At 46.5% G+C, this 23,922-nt stretch overlaps 1 protein-coding gene across 25 annotated transcripts in view; it reads right to left on the reverse strand.

Annotated features, from left to right (window-relative positions):
• TRERF1 (transcriptional regulating factor 1) overlaps nt 1–23,922 on the reverse strand; it is a 186,536-nt gene that overhangs the window by 68,862 nt on the left and 93,752 nt on the right. For 2 of the 25 annotated variants that reach the window (XM_017649130.3, XM_073225132.1), the window contains exon 1: nt 8,826–9,384. The exons of the other annotated variants lie outside the window; for them this stretch is intronic. The gene's annotated coding sequence lies outside the window, so the exon portion shown is untranslated. Of the gene's footprint in view, nt 1–8,825; nt 9,385–23,922 lie in introns of those variants that run through there. 25 annotated transcript variants of the gene reach the window in all.

The following is a 23,922-nucleotide window of genomic DNA, read 5'->3' on the forward strand; positions in this document are numbered from 1 at the left end:
CTTCCAGTGTTGGAAACACAGCAGTAAGTAAGAGAAACCACACCCCTACCCCTGTGACACTGACATTCAGTGGAGAGACAGACAGCACACAAGTGCTAAATACCGGCAGTGCAGCAGGGGCAGGTAAGGGTCATGAAGGAAAGAAGCCGGGGTGAGGGGACAGAGGGGTGACAGGGGATGGGTATCTGAGGTCACCTGAAGAGGTAACATCTGGGCCGAGACCAGGTAATTCAAGGAGGCAAGAGAGGGCCAAGCAGGGGGCCTTGGGTGAAAGGAGCTTGGTGGTGGGGGCGGACAAGGTGGGCTGGGAGCCAGCGAGGCAGGCAGGGGCCAGGTCTCCAGACAGGAAACCACCAGACAGCTCCAAGCAGACGGGAGATAGGGCTTGATTACCTTTTCACATAAAGAAGAAGATGTAGGAGGACAAGTGTGGAAAGGCCAGACGAGTCACGAGGCTGCTGCGGTCTTCCAGGCAGGAGCGGGTATGACTTAATTAATTAATTAATTAACAAGATCATTGGTATTAACAATACCACTTGGCCACTGCTATTAATATTCTATCTCAGATACATCATGGGTAGACCAAGCATCATATTCAAGCGACTTCTGTGGAAAAAGGCATGCCGAGTTCCAAATGATTAACTTGGATTTCAAGCTGGGGACTGTGTGATCTGGGAGAAGATGGTGGGAAAGGGAGTTGGGGGTCAAGGCAGACTTAAAGGAGGAAAAAGGGAGCATTCCCTAGTTGTCCCTCTTTTTCCAAAGCCATGAGACAAGGAGTCTGAGAAGGGCCTTCCCATCATAATTTTTCCAAGGGTTTGGACAGTAGAAGGATAAGACCCAGGCATTCCGCTAGAGGCAGAGCAGAAGGGTATGGGCTAGTTTTCCTAGAAGGATGGCACTGAGCTGTGAAGGAGGGCATGGAAAAGCAGGAAGGTCTCTACTTCTGGGGTTTCTGAGGTTTCGGAGCAACACAGGGTCAGGGAAACAGCCCAGGAGTCTCCAGGTTTAGGACACAGGAATCCAGCGGTGCCTCTTACTAATTGTGTAACACTGGGCATGCCAGCCCATCTCCTGGGTCCTCTGTAAAATGGACACAAGACCCCTGCCTTCCTGAGTGCTTACGAGGACTCATATCAGCCAATGTCTGTGCTAAAAGTGGTGACAACCTCCAGCCCGTGTGCTGAATACCTTCTGAAGCAGATGCAGAACCCACCATCCTCTACACGCATGTCCAGGTGGTTCAGCTTTACCCACAGAAAGGGGCGTCCCTTTCATTTATTCATCTATTGAATATTCACTGGGTCTTAGTTTTGGGCATGGTGTTTGGGAGGAAGAGAGTAAGATGCAGTTCCTACTCTGTAGTAATGAGGGCAGTGGAGGCAGTGGGAGACATGAAAACGGGTTCCTCTAATCCCCCCCCCTTCTCCCTTAGTGCCTGGTGACCACTGCCCAGGTACTTTTCATGCCTTTAGATTAGAGCCACCAGCCTTCTGCAAACCCCACCGTCTAGCAGTGGTAGCTTGCAGCATCCACCTGGGGACAGTGCCCTCTGTCCTCCTCCGGACTGGCAAACAGGCCTGGTCATTTCTGCTGAAGTGGAAAAGGATGGTGAGAAAATGGCAGGGCTGGCTGGGCAGACAGGGAAACCAGAGCAGCATTGGCCTTCAGCAAGACCTTCCTTCCAGCCCTCACCTCCTCCCTCCAGTGGACACGGCTCCAAGAGAGAAGGAAGACCCAGATGGGTCAGGGGCCAGGACACCCAGTCCTGACTCCCAGATCACCTAGGACTCATTGTCTCTCCAGCGCTTCCCAAGGAACTTCTTCAAGAGGAGGCCCTGGCTCTGAGTCATCTGAAGCAGAGAAGAGACCTTGTAAAAATAACTCCTGTATGAGGCTCCTGTATTCACATTATTCACGAAACAAAGAACAAAAAAGCAGGGCAGGAAGCAGAGGAGGAAAGTGTCGTTCACATCAGCTCTCTTCACCTGACAAGCAGCTAGAACTCGTTCTGAGCCCCATCTCTCTCTCTCCTTAGAGTGATTACATAAGCTGGAGAGGGTCTTCTCGGCAACGTTTTGACTCTCCCACCCACTCCCCTTCCTCTGTTACCCCCAAAACCGAGCCTTCCCGGTAACCCCTGCCAGGATTCTGAGGACTCAGGCTGCGCCCTCTCCTGGACATCCGCCCTGAAACAGGGGATCCCTTGAAGCCCCATGAGCCTCTGCTGACCCTCAGGAGTGGTGTATTAGCACTGAACATATACAAAATAAAAAGGAAAGCCCTCAAAATCCTGCCATTAAGGGAAAATATTTCTTTTCCTTTTTTGCCAAACCTGTAAGACACCATGGTTGAGATCACATTGTATATGTAATTTTGTACCTTGTTTCTAACATAAGCATTTTGTTGTGTTATTAAAAAGCTTTTTGTAAATCTTAGTTTTAACCATTCAATATTATGGCTAAAGCTGAAATTATTCAAATCATGGTATATTCCCTAGTGTTACCTAGTGTTATGAAAAGCAGAATCCCATATCCTTCAAGGACTTGTGTCACCTAATGCGGGGTACCTTTAAGTGACCCGCAAGTACTGAATACAGGAATTGTCACCATTTTCTGAGCACCTACTCCTGTGGGGCAGATCCTCTGCCTCCTGCCAGAGTGTGGCTGTAGGGATGGCTCAGTATCATAATGTCCCATGCAAACCAATTCCCTTTCTCCAGACTTGGAACCTCTACACTTCACTTGGTTGAGGGTCACATCCCATCCCAGTCTTCTCATAGGAAAACCAAGGCCTCACCCTCACCATTCAGGTGAGGGGAAGCTCCCGGTCCTCTTTAGGCACAGGGATCAGAGTAAACATGGGTTAGGTCTTGAGAAGCAGAGGAAATGTGGAGAACTGAAAACCTCCAGGAGAGCATCAGGTGCAGGCATATGCAGGGTTTGGTCAACCACAGCCTGTAGACCCACCAGCCACTTGTTTATATAAATAGAACTCGATTGGAACACAACCACACGATTCACTTAAATACTGCCTATGGCTGCTTTCAGCCACAGTAAGCAGAACCTTACTGTATTAACATTGTTAAGGCAATGTTAGCTACCATAATCATCTCCCAATTTACAAGAGTTTAACATGAGGTATTTTTTGGTTTCATAACAGTCAAAAGCAGATTTTCTGGTGTGTCTGGCATTCCTCCACAGGGTAATTCAGGGACCTAGATGCCTTCCATCTTGTGATTCTGCTATACTCTAAAGGATACATTCTCAATGAGGGCTTTATTATATACAAGGAGGCAGAAATTAGTTTTGGGGGAGCAAGAAAATCTTCTATTCTTATGCATAAATATGAATTTATGCCACATGGCTTACAAACCTAAAATATTTACTACTTCATTCTCTTAAGACAAAGTTTGCTGACCCCTGTGCTGGAGCCTCAACATTCTCCCAAATCCATGCTCTTCCTTATTTAGTTGAGAGTTATCACTGAGAAATAGCTGCCCAGCCAGGAACTACAATTCCCAGCTCCTCCTGCAGTTAAGGTGGGACCCTGTGACTAGTTCTCACCAATGAAACGGGGGTCAAGCTGGTTAAGAGGTGGGTGAGCCTTACCACCTTCTTTTTTCCTTTCCACCTGAATCCAGGGAACTCCTATTTCTTGCAGTAATGTTTCTCATCCCATTTTCAACATTACTGCTGCCGGAAGGAGCCTTGATAGACATTTTTTTCCTAATTGTCTTCCTCCATGAAACTGGAATACCACAGGTACACTGCATATCTGTTTAAGTACTATATCTGTATCTATCTATCTATCTATCTATCTATCTATCTATCTATCTATCTATCTACACACACACACAATGTAATTTATGCATAAGAATAGAAGATTTTCTTGCTCCCCCAAAACTAATTTCTGCCTCCTTGTATATAATAAAGCCCTCATTGAGAATGTATCCTTTAGAGTATAGCAGAATCACAAGATGGAAGGCATCTAGGTCCCTGAATTACTCTGTGGAGGAATGCCAGACACACCAGAAAATCTGCTTTTGACTGTTATGAAACCAAAAAATACCTCATGTTAAACTCTTGTAAATTGGGAGATGATTATGGTAGCTAACATTGCCTTAACAATGTTAATACAGTATCTAAATAGGACTCTTTTTTAAAAGTATTAATTGGATAGGTATGTAATATTATAAACAGGTTAACTTCTAAATCCTGAAGGAGGTAAATTTAGGATTAAAAGCTCCCACTTTAAATGGGGAGAGTTTAGCCTGTTAGCTCTGAAGTAACAGAAGCAAAAATTTTGAAGAGATTCAAGAAAGGTTGAGATCAATTCAAGAGAACAACCTATTAAAGACAAAAAGCAAATTTAACTATATTCATATATATTCTCTCCATATGGACACATCATCACCAAGATGAGAGCTAAAAAAAAACTTTTTAAAGACAATTTCAAACAACAAAAGGACCAAGTAAGGTTACTGGGAAAGAGATTGGAATAACTTTGCGGAAAGGGACAGACTGGTAGATTACAAACTGATGGTGCAGGCACGTGGAACCTGAGCCTCGAGTGGGCTCAGATATTATGGGAGTCTGTCAGCCTGGCAGAATGGCCAAGAGGCTCATGAGTAAGAAGCCAGGGCAATGGAGGGTAAATTCCTATCAGATGTGAAGCTGAAGAGGGGGGGGCGTTATTTGAAATCTGAGGTCAGAAGAGTTGCATCCTCCATGTGCAGCTCACAGGGCAGCTAGTTATCTATTCTCCTCCCAAGCCAAAACAAAAAAATTTCCTTCTCTGAATGGAACCAAAGGAAAGATATGAGATCCAGGAAGCAGTAGAATTAACCTAGTAAAATAATAAGGAAAATCCCAGATGATAGTTGTGTAGCTGGGCTAGAAAGCAGCCAGGTAGAATCCTGAGGAGAATGGGGAACTCTGGGAGGAAGGGAGAATATATAAAATACCCAACTGCCTAGAGAGTGAGGGAGGAAGAAAAATGAGGATATGATAGTGGCAAAGGTTATTTGATGATATACACTTGGAAAACTAAAAAGCTATTACAAAAATTATATTACTTGGTTTCAAAAAAGATAACAGATCAGGCACCAGAGTCACACACTTAAATGCTTTCAGGGTCAGACAAATAAGTAGATGAACAAAACAGGCTAAGTATCTGTGCCCGTGCATCACTGGATGAGTGGTGGGGACTATGGCAAACTGGAGTAGGCATGTCCATTTTAAAGAGGACAGCCTGCAGCAGGGTGACCATATGGGAAGTCAGACCATATGTGCCAGATTTCTAACTTGTAAAACAATATCCCCAAATCTAAATTTTTTAATGAAAACTTTCCTTATCTTAAAATGTTCACTGAAATTAAAAAAAAAATCACTAGGCAAACCAAACATGTAAGTCTGAGGGTGGACTGTCCACGCACAACTTGTTTGTACATTCGCTATAACAGAAACCCCATCTGTTGATTTTTCAGTCTTCAGGATCAAACTCCAGATAAAGTATAGAAGATTTAATGGCAGTTACAAACTAAAAATGTAAATGTTTTATCACCCTTAACAATGTAGAAGTAAAAATAGAGAAGACTGAAATTGGAAAGTGGAAGGCAGTTGGGGTAAGGACATTAACATCTTCATCTTACTGAGCAGGGAAATCAGGAGATAACTAGTGTGAATAGCAAGAATCTCACAAAGCTAACCAAATAGAGAAACTATAAATAACAATACGACTATGCTGTGAGGATGTGGGGAGGGGAGGTAGAAGGGTGGTATAAGTGAGCTAAATTGTCATCTATCACAACAGGAAATAAGCTGATAATTTCTAAAATAGGAGTAAAATAAAAGCACATTATTTTAAAATATGGAGGTAAGTGCCAGGAAAAAATACTTGAAAGAGTTAAAAGTGGTTGCCCCAAGGGAGTGTGACTGGGTTAGGGAGAGAAGGGGCCAGGAGACTGTTATTTTTATTAGAATTTTTCTGAATGCATCCCCCTCCAACCCCAGGGAAAAAAAAAAACACTTTCGCAAGACAGTAAAACAGATCAATTCATGGGGTTGATTACTAGGCCAGGTAACTAAGCCTGCAAGGTTGACTCTCAGTAAGATACTATGGATGGCACTTGAAGGGTTTAAATGAAAATAATTTAATGAATGGACCAGTTACAGAGTTGTGGGGCAGGCTAAGGGAACAAATAATATATGCTGCAGCACCCCAAGACTAACACCAGCAAAAAGCCCTCACTACCCTTAAGTCTGAAGGACAAGGGGAGGGAATGTATTCCTGGCACCCAGTGAGTCTAGAGCTCTGGGGAAGGGGCTGAAGCTATAAATGACAGCGACGGACAGAAATCAGATAAAGCAGAGGGAGCAAGGGGATTAACACGCCAACCTCCCTTTCCTCCTGTTCTTGAATCTCCTGCTCGTGTCTCCTATTGGCTAAACCCAGTGAAACCCAGAGGGTAAAAGTAAAGGTGCCCGCCTAATGCAAGCAATAGGTGCCAGCTGCCTCGGACACAGCAGGACAGGGAATGGATCCGGGAGGAGGAGGTGCAGAGAGAGAATAGCCAGCACACACTCACACTCTCCATTACCTATCTGAGAGTGAAAAAATGGGTAAGATAAATCACACACTTGTCTCAAAGTGGTAATTTTGGCTTTCTCGAGTTCAGCAGCAGACCTAAGGGACTCCCAGGAAGAGGTGATAAAGGATGTGTAATTTCTCCCAATTTTCATTAGTTAATACAGATGGATGACTTCCATATGTAGGCCCTGCATTTAATCACAGCAAGGACCCCATCAATGAGGCCAAAGGAGAGTGGGACAGACCTATGCAGAAGGGTAATGGTGCAATGCGATGGGTGGGCCTGCAGTGGCAAGTGCCACCACATGTGCCTCCAAGCCCCAAACCGGGCCACCACCCATCTCCCCAGGCTCCCTGAGCAGTGGAGTCTTAGTCCGCCCTGTAAGGGTAAGTGTAAGAATTAGACAGATGGGAGAAGGCAGCATGAGAGACATGTTTGGGGGCAGTGAGTAGGTCTGCCCGGTCACAGGAGGAACAAGAAACAGGCTGGTGATCAGAGTGGAGCAACATAATGGGGACATCCAAATGCCAGGTGCAGCTTGGAACAGGATGTTACCAAAATTTCAGATCTAGTGACATGCTTGAAGACGTAGAAAAGTACATGGGTAGGACATGAACTAATGTCAAAGAGAGAGAAGGTGGGGATATAAGGGACTTGATCCTAGTAGGTGCTTTCTATCCATGGAAGGATGAGAGGCTGGGAGGAAAAGGGGATGTACATAGGCAAGCACCTAGCTTGTCTTTGAGACTCTGCTACAAGGTCATCTTCTCTATTACATTTTTCTTGACCAATCCCTGCTTTAGCTTGAGAGTGGGACTATTAAGCTTCAAGATTTGAACATGGAACACTTCACTGAACTCATGTTTCCTGCTATTATTATATGAATCCCTTGTATGCAAGGCTGGTGACTTATTCATCTTTATATCCCCAGATCCTATCTCAGGGCCTGGCCTATAACAAGTGCTCAAAAATAAGTGCTCCACTGGATAGTTGCATGGTTGCATGGATAGATGAACAGGGGTTGGATGGGGTGACAGGGACTTACATTAGAACGGTAACAGGGCAAACAAATGAAACAGCAGAATCAACAGGATCTGGCACCGGGATGCTTCCCAGAGTATACCGGCCTGATGCCCATCTCTTTTGGAAAATGGGAGATTATAACATAATTGCTTTATCACTCTGCAAATATTCCCCAGCTTGTGAGGGCATGTTTGGTTATTAACAGACTGTGCAACAAATTAGACACAGGAAGCAAACCACAAATGATAGAAAGGTGGGTGGGGCCCAGAGCAAGAACCAGAGACCAAAGGGCCCTCTTATATACTACTTAGGAGGATGGGGTCAGACACGCTGGCTTACTTTACTTTTAAGTTTTGGTCATTTCATTCTTTTTAGTCCATCTGAGGTGGAAGACAAGGAGCAAGAATCCCTTTCCACAGGGTTGTTTCCCCACCACATATCAACAGCTCATTTATTACCATGGGCTTGTTTTTAACTAATGGTCTTGGCAAAAAACATAGAAAGCAAAACAGTGCTCTTGCATTATGTTCCAGAATAACACCAGCTGTTGGAATTAAAAAGGCTGGTAGCCTAATGATAAATACGAACAACTTCCTTCAAAAAGTGCCATTACCAGGCAAGGGACTTTTGGGTCTCTGGACAATAAAACTCACCACTTCGAATCAGATTCAAACACAGACTGCTGCCCTAAATACCATAATCCTATTGACCAGTTATATAAGCACAGCATCTCTTACATCAGTATGCTAAAAAATGATTTTGAGATTCTGGCTGGAATCTATGACACATTTAAGAATCCTTGATACTATAAAATGCATACAAGTAAAAGAAGGGAGTGGAATCTGATAACAGCTTAAATACCACCAGGACAGGGACGAGTGGGGGCTAATTCTCTGCCTTTCCTTTATCCAGGTAGGAAAAGAGAATGTTTGCTGTCTTCTCGTCTCAGAGTGAGGATGCCCAATGACTGACATGTCTAATGCATCTGTGCTGCCCTGTGTATGTCCCACAGTGATTTCACCAACAAATCTCCAAGAACCTACAGGAGTTCCTGAGGCAGGTTCCTTTATTTTCTTTATACAGATGGGAAAAATTAGAGTACAAAGACCTGTGTAAGCAACTTGCCCTAGGGTCTCAGGGAGGAGCATGGACCTAGCCAAGTCTGGAACACTGGTCTCCTGATGACTTGAATGCCAGGACAGTGACTTACTCAGTTTTGATAGCCCCAGGTCCTAGCACAGAGCCTGGTCCTGGTCCACGTAAGTGCTCGATAAATGTTACTGAGTAGTGGATGCCCGGTGCCAAAGTACTCCATTAACCTCTCTCAGGACTTGATTTCTTTATCTGTAATATGGGAAAAGCAATATTCTTCTCAGAGGGTTAATGTGAGGATCAAATGCACTCATACATGCAAAGATTTTACACTATCACAGGGTATGTGGCTGGTACTCTTTAATATTAGCTGTTACTCTATTGTTGATGCTGTTGTAAAGAAAAGAGAATAAGGTAATATGCCAGAGAATGGCACAATGAGAAGGAGGGACTACCATAACTAGGGTTGTGGGGGAGCCTCTCTGAGGATGGGACACTGGAGCAAGAACTAAGTGAAGACAAGGAGTCAGCCCTGCAGGATCCGGGCAGGGCAGGTGGGAGGTACACGAGGGCAGAGATTTGGAGGTGGGAGTGAACTTGGTGTGCCCGAGGAGCAAAAGGAAGTAGCGGTTTTGTTAATCATCACAAGCCCCCTTATTATGGGTGTCATGTCCCAATTACTATCCCTAATATTTAGGAGGAAATGTGGAACCATCCACCTGAATAGCCACCGCACAGTAAGCAGAGTCCTAAAGGCCACTCTGAAGGTTTGGTCAAAGTATCTCAAACAGGTTAGAAGGACCTGCTTTGCTGAAAGTGAAAAAATCCCATCAGCACTGTTCACACATTTCTAAAACAGATCTTGTTTCTAGCCCATGGCTGGGGAAAACGAGGCTCCAAGCCACCTTGATCCTGGAAGTCCCCGGCTTATGCTCACCAACAGCTGCTGAGAGTGATTTACCATCATCCACCCCCAGCAGGCCTCCTCCCTGAGCAGGCCTCACAGGAGTAAATCTGGTACATGAAGAGGAAGGAGGCAAGTCAATACAGTAAGCACTGGGGAGAAACACGAATTGGAAGGCAAAGCCATCACATTGAAACAACACTGTCCTGTGTCATTTGAGGTTGTTTGAGGGTATTATTATGGGAAGCCTGAGTTGAAACAAGTCATGTGGTCTTTAAAACTCTGGTCCCACTTGTCTAGTCCTGACCTCCTTTCTGGCTCAGTCAATCAGAATAGATACCGGCAGGAACAATCCCTCCTTTTAAGAGACTCTACTGGGCAACACTGCCCGCTGAGGCCACTGGTTAGTGGTCTTATTGGGAGCAGGAGGGTCTTTTTGAGATTAGCAGCCATGCACGTCCACACCCCTCATGGCATTCACCTTCTGCCTCTGGATCACCCCAGTGTGCAGCGGGTTCTGGGACACTCGGGCCAATGGCAGCCCAGGTCAATAAATTTGAGTTGCAGGTTGGAGCTACCTCTTCCCCAGGACCAATCCGCCGCTCCCATCATGGCTAAGCAGCTCCACAAGAACTGTCAACGGTAGCCCTGCCCTCTTTCTGATGGAAATGAGAACCATACCTGGAACTGAGTCACAATTCACATTTGCACCAAGCCCATCACTCAGGCCAGCAAACGAGGAAATAAAGGAAACCTAGGAAGCCCAAGGTTCAAGTAATTCTGGAAGCATATACCACAATGGCAGAAGACTGATAAAATTCCACTGTTTAAAACTTATCAGTTATATGTGTACACAAACAAAAAGTAAACAAAATTAAATGTCAACGAAATACAAAAATAATTTTCCATGTGCATATTAATATCCTTGATATATAAAGAGGGCTTAAGAATCAGCAAGAAAATGGGTTTCTTATTAATGGGTCACTCTGACCCAGGAATCTATCCTGCAGAATGTTCACATTATATACACAAAAATGCATATTTAAACACAGCCAGTATTGACAAGAGTGTGGAGAAGCAGAAACATTCATATGCTAGTGGGAATGCAAATTAATATCACATTTACGAAAAGCAATCTAGCAATGTGTGCCAGGAACATCTTAAAGTTTTCGTATCTTTTGACCCACAAATTCACCCTTAGGAAATCATCATGTATATGCCTAACGATTTAGCTACAAGCATGCTCATGTGCTGTTTTCCTTGGGGATGTGGCAAGGGGTCAAAATACAAATGTGCAAAATGAGAGACTGGGTAAATAGGAGGTACACACACAGGATGGAATACCATAAGGTTGTTCCACATGATGCTGCAGGCCTTCTGGTTAAAAAATGGTGGACTGAAACCATGTGGTTATCCCCTTTCCTTCTGAGACCCCACTAAAATGATAGTAAAGGAAATTGTTTAAATTATATAAACTTACAACACTGAAAAGAACCAGAAAGAGTCCATTAGCAACAAGTTACAGGAAGATGGCACACGGACAGGTGGTATAACTAAGCCAGTAGGACAGAGCATTCAGAGAGGGATGTGGACAAGATGGGTGTGCTGAGCTCTGCAACGTCCGGAGTGAAGCAGCAAGGAAGCCACGAGAGTGACAGGAGGCTGAAAATGGGACCTAATGGAAGCCAGAAAACAGGAGATTGACCCACACATGCACTCTCTCTCATTTACTCCCTCCTTCCCTCCCACCTGCATGCACCTTGCAGGTAGGAGGCTGAAGGTTCCTTCTCCAGATTTCCTAAATGACAAACAGGTCACTCTGAGTAGTGGCCAGTTCCTTGTGCGTCACCCCAAAAAGCTCCCCAGCTGCTAACCACTAAGTCAAGGGGCAAAGGCAGACACAAGAATGAAGGGCCACGGGGTGCGGTAGATCCCTGAGCAGGGGAGAGGAGGGCATTCGGAGCTTGGGGTAGGTACGGTCTGGTCTCCTCAGGAAGCAGGAAGCCCCACACTTCTGTGGGGCGTGGGCTGGGCGCTGGCTGCCATTCGGCCCATTCTCTACTCTGGACCACTCTGAATCCCAAGTAAAGACAGACTAGCAAGGCTGCCAGGGGCAGGTGGCACCCCCAGCCTTCACGGGCCACGTGGACAGTCCCTGTCGCCCTCAGCCTCCCCTTCCCTTGCGCTCGCCAAAGAGTTAGAAATGGAGAAGCTGTTTCCAGGGAAATAAAGTATGTGTCATTGGCCATTCTTTTCCTGAAAAGTCAGGAAATGTCCTAAACCAGGTCTGACATCCTTGCCAAGGAGAGGCCCAGTGAGGGACAGGGTGAGGGGGAGTATGAGGAGTGGAGTCCAAGAAAGCTTTGCACACTCTGTGAATTTTCCTCAGATCTCTACAGAAAGCTAGAACAACAGATCAGAAAACAGACTGTCCATTACAGGATTCCCTTGGAAAGTCAAGGCTCTTCTTACATACGTAAAGCTCACAGCAAAGCCACCTTACCTCCTCGGCAGCAGGCCATACTGAAAGGGAGAGAGACCTCAGCTGGGTCGGGGTTGGGGATAGGAGCATCTCTCCTCAGCCGTTTAGTCAGGCAACAGTCTTAGCCCTGTGAGGGGTGGGGCAGTTGGTCTAAACGCAAGGAGACAACTCCTGTTCCTGCTTTTCTAGGCCTCCCCACCACTGTGAACTGTGACCTTGACCTCTAAATGTGCTCAAAGGGCTCTCACAGTTACTTAGGGCCTGTCTGAGGGAGACTTCCTGTACTGGCTTCTTAAAGACAGTCAGTTATTTATTTTCCTGTCATAGTGTGTACGGGGTTGGAGGTCAGTTCAAAAGTTGGTGTATGTGAGCCAGCAGTATGAACCAGTCTCCAAAAGCCCAGCACAAAAAAAAGCATGTACTCATCAGTTAAGCACTTGTTCCTAAATAATGACCAGTCCTGAGCAGGCTGGTGTGAACTAGATGGTTCCTGATTAAAGTCACATGTAAAGGAAAATGTGCCTTAGTTTTCATAAGTTTATTTTACCTCTTTTATCTTGTATTTCATATCAACTGGGGAGCTGGGTTCAAGCAACGTGTTGGGGAGCTCACAACTATAGTCAATATTTATGGCCTTACTTACATGAGCAAATTACCACCCTCTTTGTGTGAGAAGTGAATCAGGTGTCTGAGAGGATGTTTTCCAAAGGTCTTGTAATGTTCTATCAGGCACCTGACCTGCTGGTCACTTAAGCTCCTTCCCCGCTGGTGCTCACTGTGCCAACACAGCAGTGCGGGATCCTGGCAGCCGCACCCGAGCCGGCAGCTTCCCCTCACTCGAGGACTGACCTGGGTCTCTGAGCGAGGACGCAGAGTTCCTGCCACTGTGAAGTAAAGGGACCTCCCCATCCCAACTGGCACAAGGGACTGAAAATAACCACAAGATACAAAGGGGGCCCTGTTACTGACTTCAGCCTCCGTGGGAGGAAAGTACAGGAGCTTCCAAGGGCCACACGGGCCCCTCTACGGCTTACTTAATGTGAAGAGGAAATTGCCCCAGACACCCACCAACGGATGCAGAGACACCAACGCCAAGGACAGTGACGAATCCCAACGGCCACATCCAACCACCTCCTAGCCATAAAGGAATGGAATATTTCAAGGATACGCAAAGAGATTTTTCCTTTTAGGTTGGCAGTCCTAGGTGGGCTTTTAGCTGGGGCCATTAAACAAACAAACAAAACAGTTATAGAGACACACAGCTCAAAGGGAGATGGATAAGTAAATGTGCATATACCCACTCAGAGGGGTGTACATATACATACACACAAAGGTGTGGTGTGTATGTGTTATATACAAGCCAAAAAGCCCCAAAGGGATAAATGTGGAAATCTAAAAATAAAACTAAACAAAGACAGCTTCGGGAAGGCAGGTGGGACCCAGTGATGTGAAGGCAGCTGAGCCATGATGGGCCTGGCAAGCTTAGGATGGGAGGCCCAGGAGCTCTGTCTGCAGTCAATACTCCCCCCTTCCAGGACATTGGGCACTTCAGGCCCCTCAGTGACTTCCACTGTTCCTATCCTCTGTCACATTTTAAAGAAACGCAAGTCCCAGTGCTAATATTCTCAACAATTCTACCACCTAGCAGTATTATACAGGCCAGTCTCATGTATCAGTTCTCACTACAAGAAGAATTGGTTGGATGGAAGTCATGGTCATGTTCGGATTTAGTCAGAGACCAATCTCAGGGAATGGATCCTATACAGCAAATGCTCTATGTAGGTGTGACCACTTAGAGTGGTCACTTTCTGTTGAAAATAGCTACTTCTGAGTTGGCAGCAGGACAGACCTGAGATAAGGGCCAGCAGAGAACATCATGGCTCTGCCTACGGCCTCACCTCCCTAGTGGGAAAGGGGAATTAGGCTCAGAGACCCACCCAGGTAGGGGCCATCACACAGCACAGGCCCAGTGGTGCTGGAAACAGTGGGGGTGGGATGCTCCCTCTGGTGTTTCAAAGCTGTGTGATCAGTGCAGCTGTGGTAGCAGTAGAGCCTCCAGACACCCCATGTGCACCTGGTGATGCATTGTGGGGGACAGGAATGGGCCCCGGGGTTCAGGTCTGGTGAAAGACCTAGCACACTCAGCTCTGCCACTGGTGAGATGCTTCCACCCCTGGAGCACTAACGTTCACAGTGATGTGACTCTGATACAGTAGTGTTAGGACTGACCCTGCTGGATTGTGATTAGGCTGTGTGGCACACAGGCCACAGAAATGGCTACAACTGCTGTGACTTCCGCAAGCTTACCGGGGTCAGCTGGGAGGATTAAATGCAGAGGACAGAATTCGGCAGGGTGGGGCGGGGGCACCAGGGGCCAGAACTCTGGGCTCATGGGACAGTAGGAGCCAAGAACTGAGAGGCCCTGCTCCCAGGTGCTGGGGACTAGCACCAGGTACTCCTTGAATCTGTAAGTAGCTCAAGGTGGGGCATACCCCTGCTGAAAAGTCAGGGGCCCTGGCAACAACGATAGAAACAGTCAGCAGTTAATAGCACTTCTGGTGCACCAGGCACTCCTGGTGCTTTATAAGGATTAACTCATTTAATCCTCACAACAATCGTGTGCAAATGATTTTGCCCAATTCACAGATGAGGAAACTAAGGGACTAAGAGTTTAAGTAAGCAGATTTGAACCCAGGCAATGGGGATCCAGAAATCTGTGCTCACCAGGGACAGCCAGGGCCTGTGCTTCCACAGTTCTGGGTTAAACGATCAACACGCATGTGCACAGATGTGCCATTTACTGAAGGCCATTTAGTGAGGGGCTGTGTGTAGGTGCTTCCATGTGCGTCAGCCCTGGGACTCTCTCTCTTCTACTCTCCTCCCCAGCTTCCCTGGCAACCTGGTTACCCACCTGCTTCAACTCCAGCTCAGCCACCACTTCCTCAGGGAACCTGTGGCTCCCCCCAGCTTGGCCCAGCTCCCATTATTCACTACCATGGTTCCCTCCACTTTGTCTTCCTATCACTTGCCATGGCTCCACATTATTGCTTGTCTGTTTACTTAATGAGCGCATCTCTCCCTGGAGAGACTAAGCCAGTGCCATCTAATAAAACTTTCAGCGACAGTGGAACTATTTTATGTTTGTGCTGTCTGATACGGCAACCAGAGTTACATGTGGCTGTTGAGCACTTGAAATCTGGCTAGGCTGCTGGGGGACTGAATTTTAGATTTCACCTCATTTTAATTAATTTAAATTTGAATATCTGCATGTTATTTGTGGCTGCTTTATTGGACAGTGTAGGCCTAATCCCCATAAGGGCCTGATCTGCACTGCGATATCCCCAGTGCTGACAGAGTCAGGATGCAATATGCATTTAAATCAACGAACGAGGACCAAAAGTGAATGAACATAAAAACACAGAAGAGGGCAGCTGATGAGGAAGAAAGAAGCAGGAGCTGAAGAGGCAGCACATTCCCATTCTCTCTGTGCTGCCGCGTTAACCTGCCATTTACCACTGGCCCTGATTATCTGGCCCTATTCCCAGGTCCTGAGAGGTCCCCGGAGCAGCTCCCTGCTCCACCTTCCATAGTCTCTAAGGTCTGGCAGAGTCTGGGGCCCTAGACTCTGTTTCAATACCTCCCCACCTTTGCCAGAAAATGTGACTTCTGCGGGCTGCCTATTCCACCTACTGGAGATGCACGGAGTCAATGAGCCATCGTGTGCAAGAAAGATTATCTCAAAGGAGGGATCATCACCTCCCTTCCCCACTCAAAGCTCTGCATCTCCTGAGCCTCTTTGGGGTTCCTACTGCAGCTGCACAGGACTGAGAGGGACAAATGAAAATCATCTTATCAGAGCCTTGCCCCCAGCACCTGGCTAAGAACTGTGACCTGAGGCGACAGTGGCTTGTATGGCTCAGGGCAAATTCACAGCACGCCAGACAGGGTGGTCAGCAGCCTGGGGTCAAAGCGCAGTTCTGACACTCACATATCACAGACTTGGTGAAGCCTCCCAGGATGGCCTAGTCTACCGTGCTCAGACCATCTATATTGCGAGGCAGAAAGTGCAAAGACAGGTACATGTGATGTGAGAGCGCAGTGGAAAGGGACGGTGACATTTTGGTGGGGACTGAGAATGGCTTCAGGGAGACATGGCCTCTGAGCTGAACCCTGAAGGACGTACAGAACTGTCACAAGTGGAAATGGGAAAGGTTGTCAGTAGGAGGAACAGCATAAGTAGAGGCACAGAGGTGGGAAAGTCCCAGATCACTCATTCTCAACCCAGGTGCGTTTTTAAATCACTTAAAACGGACGGATGCTCAGGCCCCACCAACCAGAGATTCTGATGTAGTTGATCTGGGGTGAGGCCCCAACATTTATTAAAAGTTCCCCAGGCTTGAGGGTTAAGATTCTGCTGCCTGGAACAGTAGCATCGCATCACCTGGGAGCTGATTAGGAATGCAGTCTCAGGCCCCACCCAGGCCTCCTCAACCAGAACCTGCATTTTAAGAAGGTCCCCAGGTGATCTGCGTGCACAGGACAGTCTGAGCAGCGCTGCTCCAGAGGATCAGAGGAAGAGCAGGAGTTGCATTTAGATCAGCCAGCTTACATTTTTTGGATCAAAGGCCTCGGTCTTACTGCTGTGAGGAAGTGGCGGGACCCCAAACGATAACCAAATGCCCCAAAGCAGCAAGGGCTGCACATCAGAGCTGGCCTCCACTGAGCACCGTGGGAAAGGAGGATCACCATATGGCAGACACAGGGAAGAGGAAGAAGAGAGACTGGGGGCAGGGGAACTGATGAGGTGGGGATTCTGTGAGGCAATGAGGAGAAAAAGTGATCTGGGCCACAGGTATGTGACTTGAGGGTACGAGTGTGCATCACACACACACACACACACACACACACACACACACAGGAGGTGTGAAATTCAAAATGGCACTAAAGGTGCATCCAACTTTGAGTGACTACGAGAAGCCAAGTGTCCTAAATTTAATGCATTTGTTCCTTAAAATGGAATTTACAAAGAAATTAATAAAGGCTCTATTATTAATGTCTGAAAAGCAGCAACGTTGCTTCTGAAGCTTATGGGCCAGAAACTGGAGCAAAGGTAGATGTACGGTGGCACTGCCCTCCTCCTCCCTTCCTCTGCCATGGCCGCCTGGCAGGATCTGAGATGGCTTCCCTTGAATCCAGCAGGCGATGGCACCCGCAGACTTTGACAGTGACTGATCAGCCCCATTGCTGGAATGGGGCCTAAAAGAGGCCCTTCCGCCCTGGAACACCCGGATTCCTCCACGGGATTCCATTCACAGGCAACACTTAGGAAACCCCGGAGCATCTGGTTTTCTTGTGGTGATCATTCAATGTATATTTGTTTTTACTTTTTTTCATAACTGGTCTATGTCCACCAGTTGGCCCGATAAGCCACCAGCCATTCCTAAGCTCCCTTGCCCACCTCCCTTACCAAGGCTGGAGGAGCGAAATCATCCCTTCATCAGCCTCCCTGGTAGCCAGGGTGACCACATGATCACATCGTCCACATGGACAAACGAAACCAGAAGAATAAGGTCAAAAAGCCAAACCAGTAAGGAGGGCACAGCAGAAAGGCTGAAAAACTCCCATCCTTGATGTCACTGCTGGGGACTGCCAGACCAACACCAGATCCCCACCGCTGCCATCCAAACATCCTGTTCTATGAGAAAATCTATTATTAGTCAGGCCACGAATTCATTTGCTTTTCTGTTACTTCAAGCCAAAAGCATGCCCATGGTCCTTTCCTGTCTTCAACTCCTCTCCTGCCGTTTGCTTCACCTCCTTGCTATTTACAATTTTCATGTAGTTTTTCTACCTCCAGACTGCTCCAGTTTTCTTAACTTTTTTCCTATTCACATCCTCCACCAGCAACTCATGTGGCAGAGGGTCAGGGGCACAGCCCCCGTGTCTGAAAGGTTGACTTTGAATGTCCACCCTTGGTTGTTACCTCCCCTTATCTCTGGAAACTTTAGCAGAGCTACAAGTTTTACCCAAAGCCTGAGGACTAATGAGCAAATTCCATTCTTACGTCTCTTTATTTCTTGGATTATCGTTGTAAACTAATAAAAGTACCTACGGATATTTCTCAAGTGCATTTATATTTAACAAATCTTGAATTTCATAGCAGGTATCAAAGACTCAGCCAACTCATTCAGGCAGACACATCAACAAAGACAGAAGGCCTTGAACAAGTAACTAACTACTCCTGAGAACAGATGTGCAAACATTTAAACACAATTTATGGATTAGCCCTGTGCTCTGCTAGGGGTAGAATGATGCAATCTGGACACTACCTGGCTGGGCCCTGGAGCCTCCCTCCAGAACTGGATATAATGATTAGAAAAAAACATGTTTTAATCTTGATTAAGTTTAAGATTTCCATCTTTCAGTTTACCACTTAACATATGTTCAAACCGACACGTTGTCTGCAACTATCGACATGCCCCTGCCTCCTTCAGGTTGCGAAGTGCTCAAAGGCAGGAACTGTGTCCAAATGGCACAGCATCCTTCCACACTGCACCCACCCTAGGGCCAAGTCTGATCCCATCCCCAAACAACAGCAACCAAGTCAGAATTAGAAATTACATGGTAGTTGCCAGTCACAACCAAACAGCCACTTCTTACCTGTACATGCTACAGATATTAGTCACATTTACAGGGCTCCCTCATTTCAAGAATGAGTCACAATTTTTTGTGACTCAGACACACCACCCTATTCCTGCTCTAGCTCATAAGGAGTGTGGAGTGAAAGCTTCAAGGATGGACAAGTACCCCAAGATTACCCTGGGGGCAGGCAGGCAGACCACGAGAGGGATGGAAGTTCACCAGGCCATCACAGAAGGCTGAACATTCATGACTGCAATGCTCAATTTGCCCAAACAGGAATACTGACACCACGTTCAACATATATTCAACAGTGCATGGACTGATCTATTTGTTCTTTTACAAGTGGTATTTTTTTCCCCTTTCCTAGCTTTATTTCTTCTTCACATACCACACATGAAGCTTCAGAAGGTTCCCTCTTCCCAACCATGAATATGAGCAAAAAAAGAAAACTTTCTTATCAGATCACATTAAATTAACATTCTGAAGATTCTCCTGAAATGATTTCTTTCTTTCTTTCTGGAACTTTCTTTGTCCAGTACCTCACTCCTCCATAACACATCGAGCTGACTGTTTATTTGAGGGCAATCTTTATACACTCAGCACTTGACTAGGGGTGCTGGGAAACTGTTCAGTGCCAGTTACTCCAAGGTCCCTGCCAGCTGTAAGGTGTGGAGAGCCCAGAGGTGGTGACTGGCTCCCAAGCGGTCCCCTACAGGCAGGGTGAGCCCAACCTGGTGGCTTCCTCACACATGCTTCCAGATTTGGGTATGGGGCTTTCATGACCCCAGATCATTTACCAGCAGAGCCTTGAGTGGAAAGAACAGGCAGCTTGATAGAAAGTTCTGGGTGTGAACCCAGCTAGGTGTGACTCCAGGCATATTACTTAACTTCTCCAACCCTCCGTTTTCTCATCTGTAAATTAACACCTGCCCTGCAGGGTTATTTCAAGGATTACACATAGCAGGACATTTCTGGCCCAGAGGGGCCGATGCTCAGTACTGGTCAATTACTGATAATTATTATCCTTATCACCGTATTGAGAACACTCTAGAAATATACTCACTCACCTCTGTGACACTGAGTCACTTAAATACAGGTACTGCCCAGTCTGTGTGTACATTGTTCAAGGAACTCATTCTGTGGTGTGTCTGTGGGTCTGCCTCAGATATAAGGCCCCGGGGATTGCAGGAGTTGAGGACAGGGCAAGGTTTGGACAACACAGTGGAGGAAGGCACGTTCCCTTAGGCAATGAGACACCTGCTATTTTTCTGGGAGGTCTGCATCACTGTCACAATTTGCTAAGTTAGCTGTCTGAATGGTGCTGAGGCCCCAGGACTAACCCTGACACGGCTCCCCTTCTCAGGCTATGGAGCCCACACCGCTTCCAGCTGTTTCATCAAGAAAATAATCACCTGTCACAAAGAGCGAGTTACCACAACCTACTGGCACTACCAGAAGAAAACTAAAAGTGTGTTCCTCAATCTGTCTTGGACTCAATGGGGAGAGGAGTTTCAACTTGATTTGTAGGAAGGATGGCATTTAAATGTTCGACATCAATTCATATTCCAACAGCTCTTCCTCCTGCAACATCAGGCTTTGGTAATTATTAGTGGAGCCATCTGCTAAGCTTAATGAAATGTGCAATCTCCTGTATATATAATTAGCAAAGTCATTTTAATTAATTAAACAAATTAATAAATTGCAAGGATATTGCAACCACTTCCCAGGAATTGCATCCAACTCATGTGTTGTGCCTGTGTTTACCAGGCTCCTATTGAGGGCAGAGCCCCACACTTGCATTCTGAGATGAAGATGCTCACAGCACACCATGAGTAGAAGTGGAAGCCCAATATGCAGGGTTGCTGATGACCATCCTTCTTGCTTAGGGTGACACCAGCTCATCCTGGTTTTCCTGGGATTGTCTTGGTTTTAAAACTGAAAGTCTAGGTCCTGGGAACTCCCTTAAATCCTGAGCAAACCAGGATGGTTGGTCACCCCACTTCTGCTTGATCTGCATCAAAGCTCACCACTAGACAACCATCACTGGACAAGAGATGGCTAATATGGGGTATCCTGCAACTTGCTCCCACTTCTGTCCTCCCTGTCACCCACGACTCATGGCAGACACTGATAACTGATCAAGGAGCTCCTACTTGCTTAGCCCAGACCTTGCCAGCCCCAAATCCTCCTCAGCTTTGCTCCAGGCAGCCACTAAAAATCTCCTGAATAGGGGATCCAGAAAAATTAAATTTATTTCCCATCCATGCCTTAGAATCACAGATGCTCTAGGCTAGCAAAGACCTCTGAAGTCTAGTCTCATGACTCACCCAGAGCTTCAGTCTCTATAGTATCCTCCAAAAGCAGCCAGGGAGCCTGCTCTTGCACACCTCTAATGATGGAGAACTCACTGTCTCTTATAGCAACTCTTCCTCTCTTTAAGAGTTTGGGCTTTTAAACACCTTCCTTTAATTACTGAAATGTCTCTCTTATCAGTCTCTTTCTGGGGACCATATGATGATGCTTCAAATAATGAACACAGTTACTACATTCCTCCCAAAGCTTCTCTGGTCCAGGCCCAGTTTCTTCATCTGTTATTCACCGGGCTTGGTCTAAAGTTGTAGTCCTGTATTATACGAACATCCAAGCCCCGCTGTGGCACAGTACCCAGGCTCCCCACACCAGTTACTTTGCTCTTGGTGGGTTTGCTACTCTGTGAGACTCACACCAATGCCCTGACGCCATTCTGAGTGTACTACTGTTGGGCCACAACTCCATCCATCCACCATAGGGCTTCCTAGGCACTTACACTCCATCTGGAGTCCTGGGTGATGAGAAACCCCACCAGATGCTAAGAGAATATAGTATAAATTACCGACTGCCAATTTCCCTGTTATAAACAGCTTTCTCTAAATATTTGCTTAAGAGTGATTTCTTTAGAATCCCGAGAGCATGTAGCCACAGAAACTGGATTTAAAATGATGGTTAGACTCGCAGGACAGTGTACAAAAGCCTTCTGAACTCATAATGTACCTGCAGCATGAAACTCACAGTGCTATTTTAACTACCCGGAGCCACCATTTATATTATGGTTTCCACGGCAACACACTCCACGTTCCATTTCAGAGAATCAGACAGGAGGTATATCTGTGCTGCAGCTCGAGCTGTCCTCGTGCCCTAGGGCGGAGTGGATGTGCTGACCTTAGAGTAGAAATGACTCTGGATGCTAGCCCCCCACTCGGTTCAGTCCCACGGGTCCTTTAAAGTGTGTTGTCCTGAGCACACGGTCTATGGACCCTACGTGCATGAGGGCCGGTTAAGATTGGGTGAGCTGGGAGGCTGCTGCCGGGAGACCTTCTAGAAGAAAGCAAGTAGTAATGTTATGTGGTTTGGTTGTATATGTGGCCTTGTTTTCCATCAATCTATTGCAGACACAGGATAAGGGTATTTCTCAAAGTCGGAAATTTAAACCTAGAAAGTCACTAATTATTATGTTCCTCTTTGAGCCTTTAAGAAAGACCTTTACAAGTTGGGGTCTGCGGTGATGGGAGGAGAGGAAGACGCACTGACACCAAGTTCACAGGGAAGCCGCGCAGTTTCCGAGCCTCAGTTCTTCCCTGTGGAAGCTGCATATCCTTCCTTCCTCCTGCCTGGGCCAACCCTGCCACCAGAGCCCCGAGGGCTGCTTCTCTTCTGAGGAGGCTCCAGAGCAACTGGGAAGGCATGGAACAGGACTTGTGGCCATGTCTCCTGGGCCTGACACAGGCGCAGCTGCGCCCACCTGGCAGAAGGCCGGGCTCGCGTGGACCAAACTGGGCCTAGAGGCCGAAGCCTGGGGTTTGAGCTGCCGCTCTACCACTCATAGTGCTCTGAACTTGTTAACCAGTGCTGGCAACCTCCTCAATTCTCAGCCTTCTCATCTCTGAACTGAGCATAACGTCCCCCTCACAAGACGGTCCCAAGTAATAAATGAAAGGCAGTCTTAGTAACAGTTGAATTTCCTGGTCACAGCTCTCACTAAACTGCCCTATGCACTTGGATCAGCTCATCTGAACTGTACAAGAGGCCTCGTAGCTCATAAATGAGGAAGCTGAAGCCCAGCAAGGGTGGGTTATTTGTCTGAAACCTTGCAGCTAGTAAACACAGGGACAGGACGATAGATAAAAAGACACAGGGCCAGGATAATAGATAAAAAGCTGCTTTGGAAACTGCTGCATGTCATACACGGTGGTCATTATTGTTGTTAATGGCCAAAATGGGACAATGCACGGATGCTCAAGTCTGCATTTCCTACCACAAGGGATCTGATCTGGGTTGCTCCTACCCAGAGCTTCTGAGGCTAGGACAGTGTGTGTCCTCCAACAGTCACACTAGCAGTGTCTGCTTTTCGTTAAACATCACAGCCCCTGTGCTTGTTCCAGGGCCTCCCTCTCTCCTGACCACCCTATTTAAAACTGCAAAATGCACTTCGCCCCCTCACTTCCACTTGCCTTCCTTATCGCATTTCTTCCATAGCACTCGTCACCTCTAAACCTTCCACGCATTGTGCTTGTGCATTATTGCTGAGTCCAGCTAGACGATAGGTAGGGAGTTTGATCTCTTTTGTTTGATGCTACACCCCTGGCACCCAGAACAGTGTGGATACAGGCAGGCATTCAGGAAGTATTTGCTGAATGAATAATAAATTAATCTTTACAGACATAGAGAAAATGTCCATAACATACTGTTAAGCAAAAAAAAGCAGGCCCTTAAGTTTTACATAAAATGATCCCATTTGTGTCAATATACTATTATGTGTGTGTCAGAGCATATGTATGTGTGCACAGAAAAAAAAAATCTAGAAAGATACTCATGAAAATGTTCATTGTGGTTATTTCTAAGAAGTAGGAGTAAAGACAGTTTTAACTTCCTTCTAAATGTTTTACAAAGCCCATGTATGATTCCTAAGTTTTTAAAGCTATCTCCATTAGAAAACAAACACACTTGTACATGCACGCCAGCACACACATACAGCAGAAGCATGCAGCTGGTTACAGGAGACCTAAGTGAGAGGTTGTTAAGACTGGTGACAGCTCGCAGTTATCACCTTCCTGGTGGTGGGTCAGAGTGGGATCTTCACTATCGATCAGAGATGCTGAGAGAAATAGCAGAATTAGGTCTACATGGCCTGAGCCTCAGCAGCAACTCCTT

This window comes from Manis javanica, chromosome 16, assembly GCF_040802235.1.
Source record: "Manis javanica isolate MJ-LG chromosome 16, MJ_LKY, whole genome shotgun sequence".
Classification (NCBI taxonomy): domain Eukaryota; kingdom Metazoa; phylum Chordata; class Mammalia; order Pholidota; family Manidae; genus Manis; species Manis javanica.